This window comes from Nicotiana sylvestris, chromosome 1 (genome assembly GCF_000393655.2).
Source record: "Nicotiana sylvestris chromosome 1, ASM39365v2, whole genome shotgun sequence".
Taxonomy (NCBI): domain Eukaryota; kingdom Viridiplantae; phylum Streptophyta; class Magnoliopsida; order Solanales; family Solanaceae; genus Nicotiana; species Nicotiana sylvestris.
Genome location: NC_091057.1, coordinates 157,303,581 through 157,319,214, shown reverse-complemented (window position 1 = coordinate 157,319,214; position 15,634 = coordinate 157,303,581). Strand labels below are relative to the sequence as shown.

General features: G+C 38.8%; 1 pseudogene; it reads right to left on the bottom strand.

The window, feature by feature from the left end:
- Nucleotides 1–3,130: 3,130 nt before the first annotated feature.
- The window catches only part of LOC138876480 (ferric reduction oxidase 2-like), a 37,203-nt pseudogene continuing 24,699 nt past the window's right edge, over nucleotides 3,131–15,634 (bottom strand).

Here is a 15,634-nt window from a genome sequence, read left to right as displayed (position 1 = left end):
GCACGATTTGATCTTGTAGACCGAGCTGCTCTACACCCTCGATCGGATGATTTTGGCCGAGATACCTAGATCAATTAACACACGCTTACTCGACATTTATTTATGAGTACAGATATCACTAGTGCATCATTGTGGGGCTGCACGATCCCTTCTGCGTCCTCGTTGTTGAAAGACAAGGTTCCTTCTGGTATATAATCTCGAGTCCGTTTTTCCCTTGTGATGGATACTTTGGTGCGCTTCAACATCAGACCTTGAGGGACATCGACCTCACCGATGATCATGTTAATGACGTGTTGAGGTTCTTCTTGTTCGGTCTGTTTATTAGAATCCCTATTCTTGAAATGATTCTTGGCTTGCTCGCTCAAGAATTCTCGAAGGTGCCCGTTGTTGAACAACTGGGCTACTTCCTTCCTCAATTGTCGGCAATCCTCTGTTCTATGGCCATGAGTGCCATGATATTTGCACATCTGGTTAGGATCCCTTTGGGCTGGATCAGATTGTAGAGGTCGAGGCCATTTAGTGTCCTTGATACATCCGATAGTTGATACAATGGCAACAACATCAATGTTAAAGTTGTACTCCGATAACCTTGGTGGTTCTCTAGGACCGACGACCTATCAAATATGTTTTTGCTCATGAGTTCCCGGTTGCTCTCACCTCGATCACTTTTCCTTTCATTTCTCATAGAGTTCTGCCCGGGCCCACTGCTTCTTCGGTCTCTATTATACGGATGATATCGATCCCTGTTTGATCTCGGTTCATGGTCGATATCTCTCTTAACTCTGTCGATGGTTCTGATGGGGTATACGGACCCGAAAGGGGCCCAAGTTGATCATCTTCAACTCCGGTTTTAGATTGGTACCGGTTGTACATGTCGGCCCAAGTAACAGTCGGGTATTCCACCAAATTTTGTTTCAACTATTGTGAAGCCACTAAGCTTCAAACATTGAGTCTCTGGATGAAGGCCTAAATGGCCCAATCATCAACGACCGGCAGCAGGTCCATCCGTTCCATCTGAAATCGGGAAACAAACTCTTTGAGCATTTCATTATCCTTTTGTTTTACTTTGAAAAGGTCCAACTTCCTAGTCTTGAACTTGATAGCCTCGGCATGTACTTTCACGAAATAATCTACACGCATAGCAAATGAGTCAATAGAATTAGGAGGTAAGTTGTGATACCATATCATAACTCCTTTTGACAGGATATCTCCGAACTTCTTCAACAAGACAAACTCGATCTCATCATCCTCCAAGTTGTTGCCTTTGATGACACATGTGTAGGCGGTTACATGCTTATTTGGGTCGGCCGTTCCGTTGTAATTAGGAATCTTAGGCATGCGAAACTTCTTAGGGATCGGCTTTGGAGCCGCGCTGGGAGGAAAAGGTTTTTGCACGAACTTCTTGGAATCCAGGTCTTTTAATATCGTCAGTGCTCTTGGGATTTGGCCGATCCTAGAGTTATAGGTTCTTACCTTTTTGTCATTAGCTTCAATTTTCTTCTCCCCTGATTCTACCTATTTTGTTAGTTCCTCGAGCATCTTTATGATCTCGGGGTTAGTCCTCGAATCATTTTCATTCGACCTCTCTGCGACCGGTTCATCCCTGCGGGTGACTTTCCGGGACGGATTGAGTTCAATTCTGCTCGGTGCGCGATTTTGGTTATGTAACTGAGCTATCGCCACATCTTGAGCCTGTAACATTTCGAAGATCATCCGTGAATTGATCTCGTCTCCTCCAATGTTTTGAGTATTTTGAGTTGCCGATCGGGATCCACCACAGACGCTATTTACGGGTCGGTAGGCAGATTTGTGTCGATAGCCACATACGAGTTAGCGTCATTCGAGTCTGCGACCGGAATTCCGATGGGATCAACCGGCGGTAACCCGTCACTGGGCACTATGTTGTTATTTTCATCGTGATGGCTGGACTCGTTGTCAAAATGTAGGGGTACTGATTGTGAGTTTGACATTTTGAGCTTTAACCTGAAATTAGAGGCACTTCAAAGAACAAGTGTAAAGTAGTGTGTGTTATAAAAATTTGTACCAAATAACCACTATTATCCTTAGTCCCACGGTGGCTGCCAAACTGTTTACCCTCCAAATCGGATAACAATTAAATTTGTAAGTGGTTTTAAGGATATGCGGATTAACTTGACACAAAGTGATAAATTAAGTTGCAATTGAAATAAATAATGATAAAGTAAATTCAAAGCACACGAATTGAACAGTTACAGTCTTGGGAGATTGGCCACCCTCGAATTGGATGCTCTTCGATCGGTATCAAGACACAGTTGAATAGACGCTTAAAGAGAAAAATAATGTATTGCTTTGGAATGCATGTTACACTGTGTTAAACAAATTATCAGACCCCCTTTATATAGTGGAGGAATCCTACTTTAGGTACAATTCAATAAAAGGTAAAAAATCTCTTGATTTGCTGATTGCCGATTCCTTATTGATACGTGCCGAGATTCCCGCCGTAATATCCGACCGGTCACGAATATTTCGGTCTTTTGTTGGTTATGCTAACAATATTTATTCAAGCTCGTTCGGGATTATGGTCGATTCTGAGATCACGGACTCAATATTCTCGAAGACAGACATTCTGACCCCGGGTTCTAGCCCGGTAAGACTTAAGGCCGATCTTCAGTCCTTTATTGCCATGTTCCGAATCTTAAATCCGTCTTTGCAGCCAACTACCTATATTTCTTGCTTCAAGTTTAATATCTTTACGCGGACATCTCATCATAGCAGCCATTAGAAGCAAATATTTTAACATTCCAAAGTTTGGAATTATTTATCAGAACTTGAATTTTGACCTGATTCGAAATCCATCGAATGATTTTATATAAATTTTCATATAGTTAATATGGAACTATGGAGTTCTCAATTGGAAGAAAGCACTTGGATTGGAACTTTTAGTACTTTTTACATTTCACAACAAAAGGAACATGTTACAGGAGCACTTAGAAAAATTCAATCAACATGACTACATGAGCATAACCACAACAACCAAAAAAGAAGATATTATCTTATTTTCCATTTGTGTAGGGGGTGGGGCAAGGATAGGGAAGGATGAATATTTTGCCATTCTATGGACTATGTTGAAATTATGCCAAAAAAAGAAAAGTCACCAACTGAAGCTGATGGACTCAAAATGAAGGTTGGATGCTAAACCAGATGAACAAATGTTTGCAACTTCATGTCTCATCTTCTTTGGCCCACACACTAGTATTCCAACACTTGATTCTTTCCTCTCAAAAAGAATCCCTGCATCAAATTTACAACTTTTTTAAACTGTAGTAGGTAAGAGTCTCCAGTAGTTCTATTACTTAGTAAAAGTTAGGTAATTTGATTGATCCTATAGCTAAATGATCTTGGGATTTAAGTTATAGGGGGAAAAAGCATAAAAATTGTTTACACCATTAGTTAAATTTAAAGGATTAAAATATGTTATTACTCTATTTTTCAAATCAAAATAAAACTTGATATATGACGACTGATATCTGGGGATACTTTATTCAGTATATTTTTTGGATGAACTTACTTTTATGGTCTGGCCTTTCACCAAAATGGAGTTTAGTTGACTGAAGAAGTGATTGTTGGGGCAAACTCTCCATCTCCTTATCAGCATTATAGAACCAAGAATTAGGTGAAGACGTTGGAGTTGCACCTTCCATGTTCTGAATCTGTTTGACATCTACACCAGTCTGTCTCTTGTTCCAAAGAAATGCTGCACTACTTGTGATAACTATGAAAATGCAAATCAGAAGCATGTTCAGCACAACCTTTATCGGATAAGAGTAGATGTCATTGGTATTTTTATCAATTGGATATATGTAATATCTATTCAAAGCCCCCAAAGAAATCAAGAAAATGATGAAGGAAGATGATATGATAGCACCAAGCCAAAGCCAATTGTTCTAGCCAAGAATTGGAGTGATTGGCTGATCAGATGGGTCGGGTTTGAACCATATGCTCCTCAAGTTCTTCTTGTCTTCAGCTAATATGGGTTGCTTTTCTCTTGTTACATAAGCCTCAATTTGTAGGCCTAACTTAGAAGTTTCAGATGAGGCACCAGAAATGGGAAGGAGAAGGTCTAACATGGTGAGGTCTTGTGAGTTATTGTACACACTTAAAAGTAGGATTTCTGGTGTTTTGCATTTCTGTGACTCGCTTGTGTGAATTAGCTCCCTTATTATGGAGATGAAAGGGGTGATTCCACTCCCGCCGCTCACCATAATTAGTAAATCATGCCTGCAACAAGGAAATGCAAAAATATTTTTAAATGTATATATAAAAAATAACAATAAGATCACATTCATTCTGAATCCACTAACTCTAAATCCCTCGCTTCTGCTGCACAATAATATTTTCAATCATGTTAAGTTTGTCGCATCATCTCATATGACAATATCACTATATTTATTACCAAACTGACCATTAAGTGTTAAATGGATAGGGGAAGAAAGCATCTGGTAAAGTTTCTTGGACCAACTTCCTTCACCCTTAATGACAACACTGAGCTTATCTGCCTCCAAACTACTGCTTGAAGTGATTGTAAAAGGATGCCATTGCATTTTTGAAATGCTAGGTACATTCACAAACATGATGCTAGTTGGTGTATATCTTAAACCTGCCAAATAAAGGAAAAGAGAAGTGCTCAAACATGTTATTTAGATAACTTACTTAACATTCTACCTCGATCAATGTCAATATAAATGATGATAGTTCCTTCAGTTACCTTTACTCTTGGAGAAGTTTAGCTCAACAGTTTCACATGGTAGAACTCGAGCTGAGACCAAACGAACATTTGATCGCGACTGTAAGAATCTCAAGTATCGATCAACCATGAAGAGGTAGAAACCGGGAAGCATAATTCCAGCATAAGAGACACCAACATGGAAGACAAAGAAGACGACGAAGAGAATGTAGAGGTGGTGAGTGTAGAAGAAGAGCTCAAACATCTTTCTCCTCGTACGAGGGAATGTTGGGGGGACTATCTGTATTGGAAAAAAACTGAGTTTATATTAAAGATGACGTGGCATGACACGTGGTTTGGTTAAATGGTCAAAGTGCAACTATTGACTAAGAGGCACGGATAGAGACAGCCACGGGAAGAGGAACTTAAATAGGCATGAGACGAAGTGCAGATACAAGTCTTGTACCAATTCAAGTCATTTAAAGCCAACGGATTAGAAGGCATTAAAGACAAAGATCTGATGACAGAAAGGAGTCCAAATTCATTATTAAATACCTGATACATTAGAAAATTGGTATTTAATAGGAATGATTGTATAACGGCTTATTTAATATCATTTATTACTCATAATTATATCATTAAAGCTGAGGCTTCATTCCTTTACCTAGAATTATCTATAAAAGGAAGAAGTATCATCATTTGTAAGGACACAGAATACTATTTGGAACTCATTGAAATACAAAACTATTTGCTGTTTTACCATCATTCTCAAAAGTATTTTATTTTCGTCTCCTGATTATTAGTAACCCGAATTTCTTTTTAGCTTTGACCAAAGACTCAGATTTTTGGTTAAACAAATTGGTTCCGTTACCGGGAATCTGATAATCTTTTATTTTAAGCTATATCTTGTCTATTGTCGTCACCATGTCAAACAACAACACCGACAATAACAGTAATAACACATTGGGAAACCATGAAAATCAAATTCATCAAAATCAAGATGACGTGGTTCCCTACCCTCCAGATTCACCACGTCAATCTCGTGAAGGCACTCCTGTTACTGAATCCCGTGCTGATCAACAAGAGCAATCTGAACATTTTGAAGGAGTTACAACTGAAGCTTTACAAAAGCTAATTGATGCACAGGTCGGCAAAGCTCTTCAGGCACTTGTTAGTCGATTGCCTGCTGCACCACCCACACCAACTCCTAATAATAATACATTGGAGAATCCCCATTCTGGTCTTGATAATTTTGGAAACGGAGCAACCCCCAATGAACCACAGGAAGGGGGACCAGATAATTCAAATAATTCATATTTGCAAAATTTAGTACTAACCTTGCAGAAACAGATTAAGGAACAAAATGAGCGTATTGAACAAATCCCTGGAGTTCCGCCTGTAATAAAAGGAGTAGACATGGACAAATACTCACAACAACCATGGAAGCCAAGTGCTGCTCCCCTTCCAATTCCGAAAAAATTCAAAATACCTGACATCCCGAAATATGATGGTACTACAGACCCACGTGACCATGTGACTGCATTTACAACAGGCGTGAAAGGCAACGACTTGACCAAACAAGAAATTGAATCAGTATTGGTCAAGAAATTTGGAGAAACACTCACCAAGGGTGCATTAACCTGGTATTCTCTTTTATCTAAAAATTCTATTAATTCTTTTGCTGAGCTTGCAGATTCTTTTATTAAAGCACATTCGGGAGCACAAAAGGTTGAGAAAAGAATGGAAGATATTTTCAAAATCAAACAAGGGGATTCGGAGTTGCTTAGAAACTTTGTTGATAGATTCCAGCGTGAAAGAATGACTCTACCTCGTGTGCATGACAATTGGGCTGCAATAGCCTTTGCAAGTAATTTAAATAACAAAAGTTCTGAAGCCACAAGACGACTCAAAGAAAGCCTTCGAGAATTTCCTGCAACCACATGGAATGATGTTTACAACAGGTATAGTACGAAGCTGCGAATTGAAGAAGATACCGTACCTAAGTTTCATCATGAAGAAATGGGTGGTCCCCGAAGATCAGAAACCGAAAAAAGATCAGGTAAAAATAGGTACGATCCATATATGGGACCTGCAGGAAAAGACCCACGGTCGAAACAAGATAGCCAGCAATATGATCAAAAGTCGAGGAACAGGGACTCTGGCTCTTCTTCAAAGTTCAGGAATGATGGGAACAAACAAGAATCACGAGATGATGACAGAAGTTTAAAGGCACGATTCGGCGGATATAGTTTTAATGTCTCTACCTTCGAGCTCGTAGCTATTTTAAGAAGCATGGGAGATAAGGTACGGTGGCCAAAAGAGATGCGGTCAAATCCAAATAGACGCAATCCAGATCATTGGTGCGAATTCCACAACGATCACGGGCACAAAACTTCAGAATGTAGATTCCTGCAGAGTGAAGTGGATCATCTATTAAAGCAAGGGTACCTTACTAAGTTATTTAGCGAGAAAGGAAAACAAGCTTATATGAAAAACAGGCAAGAGCCACCACAGCCTCCTTCACCCAAGGGGATAGTGAATGTCATAAACGGGGGAGAAGATATTCATGGCATAACCTACACAACCTCCAACAAGGTTTCTAAGGTAACAATTACACACGGGAAACGGGTGCGGGAGGTCCTAGAAAATGAAAGTACTTCGTTCGATGACGCAGATACCGAAGGAGTGACAACTCCACATAATGACGCACTGGTAATATCTTTACTTGTACATGATACTAATGTAAAACGAGTTTTGATTGATCCAGGGAGTTTTGTAAATATTATATTACTAAGGGTGTTGCGTGAAATGCAAGCTGAAGACAAAATGATACCCAAGGCGCACACCTTGTCAGGCTTCGACATATCAAGTGTAGTAACAAAAGGAGAGGTAATTCTAACAACTTTTGCTACGAGTGTTGTTAAAGAAACTAAATTTCAGATAGTTGATATGGAAATGGCCTACAATATGATCATGGGAAGACCATGGATACACGATATGGATGTTGTCCCATCAACTCTACATCAAGTTATTAAATTTCCATCACCATGGGGAATTTGCCAAATTCGTGGGGATCAGCAGATGGCTAGAAGTGTCAACACTGTAACAAGTACGAGCACCGTAAATAAAGAAAAATAGCAATTACAGGAAGCAGTTGAAGGTAAAAAAGATCAAACTTCAGCTGAACAAGAAAAGACAGATTTGGACTCAAGGCCTGACACAATTCAGGAACCTGAAGAAAATGAAAGTATAAAAACGACAATTGAAGAGCTTGAGGCAGTGATGTTATTTGAGCAATGGCCTGAACGGAAGGTTTATGTCGGGGCCAATTTAAGCTTAAACATGCGAGGTATGATAATCGAATTTTTAAAAGCTAACTTAGACTGCTTTTCTTGGTCCCACGCTGATATGACAGGGATACCACCGGATGTGATGACTCACAAACTCAATGAGGACCCTTCTTTCACACCAATAAAGCAAAAGAAAAGAAAGCAAGGTGCTTTCAAGAACCAGGTGATTCAGGATGAGGTCCAAAAATTATTAAAAATCGGATCGATCCGTGAGGTAAAGTATCCTAATTGGTTAGCTAACACGGTGGTCGTACCCAAGAAAAATGGTAAGTGGCGTGTTTGTGTGGATTATACCGATTTAAATAAAGCCTGTCCAAAAGATTCCTTTCCCTTACCGCATATAGACCAACTAATTGATGCAACCGCAGGTCATGAACTTTTAAGTTTTTTAGATGCATACTCGGGATATAATCAAATTAAAATGGATCCTGGTGATGAAGAAAAAACTTCTTTCATCACAGACAGGGGGACTTACTGTTATAAAGTAATGCCCTTTGGTCTCAAAAATGCTGGGGCAACCTATCAAAGGTTGGTCACCAAAATGTTCCAAGAACATTTAGGGAAAACAATGGAGGTATATATAGATGATATGCTCGTCAAAACTCAGTGATCTCATGATCATATTTCTCATCTATCTGTTACATTTGAAATTTTGCGAAAATTTAATATGAAACTCAACCCAGAAAAATGTGCATTTGGAGTTGCATCAGGTAAGTTTTTGGGTTTTCTTGTTTCTAACCGTGGTATTGAAGTGAATCCTTCTCAGATCAAAGCAATAGAAGAAATCCCTGATATCCTTACTAATAAAAAGGAAGTACAAAGATTAACGGGAAGAATTGCAGCTTTGGGGAGATTTATTTCCAAATCCTCAGAAAGGTGTTTTAAGTTTTTCTCTGCACTTAAAAAGCAAGATCATTTTGAATGGAATGAAGATTGTCAACAAGCCCTTAGAAATTTGAAAGCTTATTTGTCAAAACCACCGTTGTTGGCAAAACCGAAGGTGGGGGAAAAACTTCTCATTTATCTGGCCGTATCTGAAGTCGCAGTAAGTGCTGTTTTAGTCCGTGAGGACCAAGGTAAACAATCTCCTATTTATTATGTAAGTAAGTCCTTATTGGAAGCTAAGACACGATACTGTCACACCTCCTTTTTGCGCGCCCGCCCCGGAGGGTAAGATGCGCGAGGGAGTTTTTCCAATTTAAGTGACAATATTCGAAATGGGATTATTTATTTAATTCAGAGTCGCCACTTGGGAAAGGTTTGGCTTTTGGTGTCCCAAGTCACCGGTTTATCTTGAATCCCAAATCGAGGAAATTTTCGACTTTTCCAAATGAAGTCTGCGAACCAGAAATTCTTAGTAAGGAATTCTGTTGACCCGAGGGAAGGTGTTAGGCACCCTCGAGTCCCATGGTTCTAGCACGGTCGCTTAAATTGTTATAATGGCTAAATATCTGATTTAAATACATGTTTTGACTTATGTGCTTTTATTAAGTTTAAACCGCTTTCATTATTATCATTTATTTTTATAGAATTGCAATGTCGTGAAAATGCATCTCGAACCGCGTCACAATCAATGCACCCGTAGTTGTTAACACATTTCGACTCCGTTGAGATTTGGATTCGGGTCACATCAATGTGCACCCGAGTTTAAGAATGTAATTTAATTAAGCCGCGCCTAAAGAGTCTAACCGCGTTATTATTTTCGGGGAAGGCCATGAAATTCACTAAACGGCCTGTCCTGAATTCTAAATGTTTATTATGGTTAGTTATTGAGGGCCCGCAATTTGTATTTTTATCTGGCGAGGCTCGTCTCTATTTTAGAAAGGATATCCTAAAGCGGCTACATTTCTAAATGCGTTTGTCTAAAAATAGAAGAAGAAAGACACACGTTAATTCAAGTATATGCTTTGGCCTAACCCGGATCCCTGTCAATTTCTGATTAATTACTTATAACATGGAGAGACGTCATACCCTGTGCAACATGCTTTTAATTGGACAAAGAAGTCACATGCGAGATCGACGAAATACAACACTTAATCCGAACAACATCCTAAAATCGGATTTAAATTAACTTGCTTAAACAGGATTAAAGAATTCCTTATCAAAGGATGTTACTGATGATGTTCAAAACTAATCCTATAAACTGCCTAAAGGAAATCGAACTGGGTGATTCAAAACTATATCATATTTGGTTAGATTTAAAAGCCACTCGCCCCTACTTATTCAGAGCATGCTGAAAGAGTGAATTTAATTTTAACAATCGTACTAAATAGTTTCACATTCCATGAATTATATTTACATCCTGTATGCTACTAAACGAATCAAATACCACAGTTTCAAATTAACATAAACTTTAATTAAGTACAAACTTACTAATGTATTCTCTATTAGCTATAAACTAAAATTTACACAACTTAACAACATTTATGAAAAGGCAGTCAGTAAATAGCGGGTGATTATAACTCCTTCAAATCTTTCTATTCATGCTTTTCAATGTTACATTCAGCTACACCAATGTGAGACTCGAGATGTGTACCTGGAAATACTGAAAATGCAAAGGAGAAGAGGAAGAAGATAGGGAAATCAGCAGCAGCAAGAAACAGAATAGCAGCAGCAACAACAAGCAAAATAATTGGAATAGAATCAAGATCCCAGCTAGACCAAATCCCAGAGTAAACCAACAAACAACCAGCAGACTCAGTTGGATTTAGAAGAGATCAGTATTGGACAAATAGGTCAAGACCATTGAAATCAAGACAGCAAGAAGAATGCAATTTCTAGTTTTGTCTGTCTGTGTTATCAAACCGAGTTCTTTTCCAGTTTTCTGCTTTTCAGAACTTCAACTCTCAATCTCCAAACTAAGTTTTCTGTGTGTATTCTCTTTTTCTCTGTCTGTGTGTGTGTATCTTTGTCTATCTTAAGGTCTGTATGCCTGTCTTATGTGTGTATGTGTATGTATTTTGCTCTCTCTTATCGGATCTATCTGATGTCTCTCTTAAAACTGATGGAAGTCCCCTCTTTTATAAACCTAAAATCAACTCTTTAACAGCCTGTTTAGACAATTAGAACACCCCTCCCATGTGCTCTCCTATTTTCAGATTCCACTTAGCTAATTAAGTATAAACAAAACCCCATGATATTCCCTGGCAGACTCACTTTTGAGTAATGTTTATTATTTCTGAAACTAAAGTAGAGTATGGGCAACAGAATGTAGTCTGACAGCATATGCTATTAAACTATTTAATTCAAAAAGCCCTTATGCAGGACACAGGCTGTGCACAAATGCACATGTGGTGCACAAATGCACATGTTGTGCACAAGTGCACATGCCCTCCAATTTCAAAACTGTAACTAAACAAAACATTGATTTTATATTTCTGATTCATATTAACAATTATAAGTACTAAACTCAGTTCCTAATTGATTCAGGCAATGCTTAGCAGAAGCAAATCGATTTGTTATTGTTCAGGCAGCTGAAACTAATTGACGACACATGTCGACTCGACTATATTAATCATAACATGTACAATCGTAGCCAAAAATCAGAAATCCAAGAGTATCACACAAGGGGTTCAGATTGCAATGTTAATACAGAATGGCCCTGGGAACTAATTGAACGAACCAATTCAAATTCATTTGATTGTACAGCTTACACATACATATTATCAGTGAATAGAAGAGGGACTTAATAAAACACGTAGGTTCAGGCAAAGTGGACAGGACACAGTTGATAAAATTCAGGGGCACAAATTAAACAAAACATGAACAGACCTTTAATCAGCACATGGACTAAAAATAAAGGAAAGAGGAAAACAAAAACTCACCATAAATCCCGAAAAATCAAAAGTCTTGGCTTTGATTCGAACAGGCCCTTCTTGGGGTTGAAAGGACTTTAATCGACGACTAAAATCCATTAGACTCTAAATACCTTAGCTCGAGCGGATACAGACCAGTGACGAGGAACCCTAGGGTTCCAAAAATCAGATCTGGGATTCATGCTTCCCTGGTCAGATTCAGACCAAACCAAACATGGTTTGGTCACGAGGGGGGTCTGGGGACTATCTAGTGTGACGTTGAGGTCGATCGGTGTAAATCAGGTTCCGACTCGAATCTTCAAATGAAGATTCGAGAAGGTAGGAGAGGATTCGAAGTGTGTTGTTGGTGGATTTGGGTTCAGGACGGTGAGGAGCATCTATGGTGTTAAGGGTGGGGTCGCCGGCGTCCATGCCGCCGGCTTTCATGGTGAAAGTATACAGGGGCGGCTAGGGTTTGAAGGTCTGAGGTCTGGGGTGAAGATGACCTAAGGCTGGGGGTTCGGATAGGGGGCAGGGTAAAGGTTATGGGTTTATATAGTTAGTGAGGGGTTGATTCCTAGCCATTGGATGGGGTGCGATGAAGGGTCAGGATCTCTTGGCTGATGGGGGACGGTGTCGTTTCATCCTAAAGGGGTTTGGGTCGGTCCGGGTAGAACGGGTCGGGTTCATCAGTGGGTTATGGGGAAGTGATCTTGGCCGTTGATCAATCTGAGATCAACGGCCCAGATCAGACCAGGTTAAAACGGTGTCGTTTGGAAGCTCTGGGTATCAGCTGGTCTGGACCGGGGCAGGCTCACGTTCTGGGCTTGATTTGGGCCTCAAATTTTAAAATAAAAATGAGCCCAAGCTGATTTTCAAACCAATTCTGCATTATTTTTTTTTTTATATATATATTTTATTTTATTTTTAAAACAAAACCCAAGTAAATCAAATTAAAATTAAATAGACACTTAATACAATTATTTGCACACACATATTAAAATATTTGAAGCAGGTAGAATCAAATAAAACAAAAAAAATCACGGACAAAGATGCATATTTATAATTTTCTATTTAACAACCGGATTACGGTTCAAATTACGCATGACACATACATTTTGTATTTTGTTTTAATAAAATAAAATGGGCAAAATCATAAATAATTAACAAAATGCCACGTAAAATCCGAAAATTGTACAGCAGGACCATTTGTTATTATTTTTCATTTCTTTTTGGAGCGATTGTCGCGTAAGACAAAAATCACGTGCTCACAGCTGCCCCTCTTTGTTCGGAAACACGAAGAGTTTTCGTGCAAAGATAAAGTGAGCAGATATGAGCGATTTTTGCCTATGGACTACTCCGTGTGAAGCATGTTTTTGAAAGATTTGACCGAATCTTTGCTTCAAAGATTTCCTACATATCCTGGGCTAAACAAGAATCAGGTCAATGTAGTTCGGGAAGCTTCGGTAGCTGGGACTAACATGGGATTGCAATGCTTGCTGTTACTGCTGTTGCTGTTGTCACCTGCTTTACTAACCGCCTTATTACAACCAAAGAAAAATTGAAACTGAACTAAATACTTATATGCATGTCAACTGCTAGTTACAAGATCCCTATCTATGATTCTTTTGTGACTTGATCATGGGTCTTAGCTGATTTTGCTTGGAGACTTCGATCTGAATCTTGATGCTTGCGAGTTGTAGGTAAGCTTAACCTCTGGGATACTCAGTGAGACGTGACTGGCAGAGTTCTGGACCTTAATCAAATCTTGGAACGATCCGCCTTCCATTTTCTCCGGTATCTCGGGACATCTTCTTTTTGTCTTTTTTCTTTTTTGATTCTGAGTTGAGACTCATCTCGTGGGTCATTTCGATCCGTGTGGCTCGAGGTTAGACCTGCGGGAGAAAACAGACAAACGAACGAAATTTTCTGCCCCAGTTTCACTAGGAAAATTTCGTTAATTATTCGCCAGGAAGTTCATAAAATTGAGGAAGGAAGATAAAAATGCTCAGTTCAGGGTTGGAGTCCTAATACCGAATAGCTGGGGAGAAGTTCAGTTTTTAGAGTTGAAACTCTAATACTGACCAACTGGGGAAAAGTTCAGTTTAGGGTTTTAAAACCCTAATGCTGACCAAAGGAAAAATTCAGTTTAGGGTTTAAAACCCTAATGCTGACTAAAGGAAAAATTCAGTTTAGGGTTTAAAACCCTAATGCTGACCAAAGGAAAAATTCACTTTAGGGTTTAAAACCCTAATGCTGACTGAAAGGGAAAAGTTCAGTTTAGGGTTTAAAACCCTAATGCTGACTAAAAGGAAAAAGTTCAGTTCAGGATTTAAAACCCTAATGCTGACTAAAAGGAAAAAGTTCAGTTCAGGGTTTAAAACCCTAATGCTGACTAAAAGGAAAAAGTTCAGTTCAGGCTTTAAAACCCTAATGCTGCCTGAAAGGGAAAGGTTCAGTTTAGGGTTTAAAACCCTAATGCTGACTAAATGGAAAAGTTCAGTTCAGGGTTTAAAACCCTAAGGCTGATTAAAGGAAAAAGTTCAGTTCAGGGTTTAAAACCCTAATGCTGATTGCATGAAAAAACTCAGTTTAGGGTTTAAAACCCTAATGCTGGATGAATGGAAAAGCTCAGTTTAGGGTTTAAAACCCTAATGCTGATTGCATGGAAAAGCTCAGTTTAGGGTTTAAAACCCTAATGCTGACTAAAGAAAAAATTCAGTTTAGGGTTTAAAACCCTAATGTTGATTGCATGGAAAAGCTCAGTTTAGGGTTTAAAACCCTAATGCTAACTAAAGAAAAATTCAGTTTAGGGTTTAAAACCCTAATGCTGATTGCATGGAAAAGCTCAATTTAGGGTTTAAAACCCTAATGCTGGCTGAAGGAAAAAGTTCAGTTTAGGGTTTAAAACCCTAATGCTGACTGAAAGGAAAAGCTCAGTTTAGGGTTTAAAACCCTAATGCTGGCTGAATGGAAAAGTTCAGTTTAGGGTTTAAAACCCTAATGCTGATTGCCAGAAAAAGTTCAGTTTAGGGTTTAAAACCCTAATGCTGAATAAAAGGAAAAGCTCAGTTTAGGGTTTAAAACCCTAATGCTGGCTGAATGGAAAAGTTCAGTTTAGGGTTTAAAACCCTAATGCTGATTGCATAGAAAAGCTCAGTTTAGGGTTTAAAACCCTAATGCTGGCTGGAAGAAAAAGTTCAGTTTAGGGTTTAAAACCCTAATGCTGACTGAAAGGAAAAGCTCAGTTTAGGGTTTAAAACCCTAATGCTGGCTGAATGGAAAAGTTCAGTTTAGGGTTTAAAACCCTAATGCTGATTGCCAGAAAAAGTTCAGTTTAGGGTTTAAAACCCTAATACTGACTGAAAGGAAAAGCTCAGTTTAGGGTTTAAAACCCTAATGCTGGCTGAATGGAAAAGTTCAGTTTATGCTGACTAAAAGGAAAATTCAGTTTAGGGTTTAAAACCCTAATGCTGACTGCATGGAAAAGCTCAGTTTAGGGTTTAAAACCCTAATGTTGCTGAATGGAAAAATTCAGTTTAGGGTTTAAAACCCTAATGATGATTACAGGAAAAAGTTCAGTTTAGGGTTTAAAACCCTAATGCTGACTGCATGGAAAAGCTTAGTTTAGGGTTTAAAACCCTAATGCTGGCTAAATGGAAAAATTCAGTTTAGGGTTTAAAACCCTAATGCTGATTACAGGAAAAAGTTCAGTTTAGGGTTTAAAACCCTAATGCTGACTAAAGGAAAAATTCAGTTTAGGGTTTAAAACCCTAATGCTGATTACA